Genomic DNA, 2838 nt, shown 5'->3' with positions numbered 1-2838 from the left:
AGACATCAGTATGTCATTCATCTCCTCCCCTTCTCCCAACCACACATTATACACAGTATCCCCAATTTCTTCTTCATACGAAATAGCTGGTTCTTGACATCTAACAACTTACAAGCACAGTCATATCTTTTTTCCTTTATGCATTCTATCTTTTTAAATAAATTTTGGCAGTTTACTGTATAAATTTTGACCTTTCCAGATTCATTAATGGGTTAAGTTTTTATTTCAGCTTTTTTGAGACAAGGTCTTGCTATGATGCCCAGGCTGGGAAATGTGTGAGCCATCAGCCTGTCTTTGTCATAGATGGCTGCAGTGACATCTGGCTGCTTTAGTTTCTAAAGTCCGTTTTTGTTTGTTTTTCCTCTTCTACAAAGTGTTTTTAAGTGTTTAAGTGGTTTTAAAGCTTCCTGGTATTGTCGTTGTTACTGGCAATGACTTGCTATTAGTTTCTAATGTTATTGTAGTGTGCTCAAAGATGTACACAGTATTTTTTTTCTCTGATATATTTTTTGAGGTTTTTTTGAAGCAACTTATAACTTTTTTTTTTTTAAAGTTTCCCAGTCACTACAAGAGGAGCCACAATCCTTGTTTGAAAGTTAATGCATTCTCATATACACCCAGTAGGTCAGTACTCTGTATTCTTGAAGGTTTGGTCTAGTTCTTCTGTGTCTTGGATTTCTTCTTTTCCCTTGTGTTTGCAGGAGTCTTGCCTTTGTTTTTCCAAAAGAGTCTCAGTAGATAGCCCAGGCTGGGAACTAACTATGTAGACCAGGCTAGCCTCTCTATCTGACTTTTTCTCCCAAGTATTGAGATTAAAGGCAAGCACTACCAACCCTAGCTTCCTTTAGGTTTATAAGTCTTTTGATGAACTTCTTTGGGGGCTTAAAGGAGTTGTGTAGGAGTTTAGACGATTTGGAAAATGTACCCAAGCCAATTAAACATGACCGTCTTTGTTGAGTTTTCCATTACAAATTCTGTTTTACATTAAGGTTATAACTCATCTTTTAAGCTTTTATTTCCAAATTAAATCATGCATATTAAATTTATGGGTTTTTTTTTCAAAATTTATTTGTATGGTGTGCTATATACGTGTGTGTGTGTGTGTGCGTGTGTGTATGTGTGTGTGTGAACATGTATGGGTGAACACATAGTACATGTGTATTGGCATTTGAAGGCAACATTGATGTTGGGGGTCATCTCCAATCACTTTCTTCCCTATATAACGAGTCGGGGATTCTTGCTGAGCCCAGAGAGTGATCATTTGGTTTGTCTACCTAGCCAGCTTGCCCCATTACTACCTTTACAGGCAGGCAGACAGATCTGACATTTACACAGGGCTCTGAAGGCCTGTCCTAATATTTTCTTTACCCAGTGAATCATCCCCCATGCCCTGTGCTCATACTTTTACAGTTAATTTATAGGTAAATTTAAATTTCTTGTACCCCCTTTTTTTAAACAACATATTATTTAAATTTATTTATTTATTTTATGTATGTGAGTACACTATCATTTCTTCAGAGATACCAGAAGAGGGTATTGGATCCCATTACAGAAGGTTGTGAGCCACCATGTGGTTGCTGGGATTTGAACTCAGGACCTCTGGAAGAGCAGTCAGTGGTCTTAACTGCTGAGCCATCTCTCCAGCCCCCTCTTGTACCCCTTTTACAAAGGAGGCCCCATCTCTATGCTGAGTTCTTTACAGTAAATCCCATTTTCTGCTCCTTGCTACAAAGTGAGTTTCTGGAGAGGCGGGGGAAACTATGCTTTCACACACTGGAGAGAGTGAACGCCAGCCAGGAAGCACTTTCTGTAGTTGTTTGTGGTTTTCTTTTACTTTTGTGTTTCTTCCTTTAGTGTTTCTGCTGTAGCCTCCTAATGTTCTCCCAGCAGACCCAAAGCTTGTTTCTTGTGACTGTCTGCAAGGCTGTGGAAAGGGTTGAGGCCATAAGAGGACGAGCAGGAACCAAAAGAGCACAAAGAGTCAGAAGCTCACGGCAGGAAGACAGGCCAATGGGGATGATGCCCTGACTGTGGACAGGAATCTCTCTTTCCTTTCACATTACTTAACCCTAAGCATCTGTGTTATCCAGGCATTTCACTCAAGGTCCTCACTAGTATGTGCTCTCTCTCTCTCTCTCTCTCTCTCTCTCTCTCTCTCTCTCTCTCTTGTTCTCCCTCTTTCTTTCTCTCTCTCTCTCTCTCTCTTTCTCTCTCTTGTTCTCGCTCTTTCTCTCTCTCTCTCTCACACACACGCACACACGCGCACACACACACACACATATATACAATATATGCATGTGTATAGACAATATATGTATATATACAATGTTTGTATATGTGTGTGTAACTATATAAGTTACCAGGCACGTTATAATTGTAGACAAAACAAAATATTATTCCTAACAAAGTTAAGTAACTAAAATATATATCAAAGGGGAAAAAAACTTGGGCACAGAGCTGACTCTGTTGAGTTGGCAGAGGCTCTCCTCAGTGTAGACTGCTCCATTTACAGAGCACACCATGCAACTCTGATTGATTAGCTTCCAGCTTCTGAGCCTCTTTCTACTACCTCCCCACAACAGCCCCCCTAAATAGGAAGGGTAACTATGGATAAAAGCTGCTGAGAGAGCAAAGCAAGCCATACAGAAGGGAAAATACACTGATCTGTCCTCCATTTCTGAGAGAGGCCGAGGGAGGCTGAGGGAGGCCGAGAGGCAGGGAGAGACTGAGAGGCAGAGAGAAGGCAGGGAGGCAGGGAGGCAGGGAAGCTGGGAGGCCAAGAGGCAGAGAGGCAGAGAGGCAGAGAGAGAGAGGCAGAGAGGCAGAGAGGCAGAGAGG

This window comes from Mastomys coucha, unplaced genomic scaffold (assembly GCF_008632895.1).
Source record: "Mastomys coucha isolate ucsf_1 unplaced genomic scaffold, UCSF_Mcou_1 pScaffold18, whole genome shotgun sequence".
NCBI classification, from domain to species: Eukaryota; Metazoa; Chordata; class Mammalia; order Rodentia; family Muridae; genus Mastomys; species Mastomys coucha.
This window is presented reverse-complemented; position numbering follows the sequence as displayed.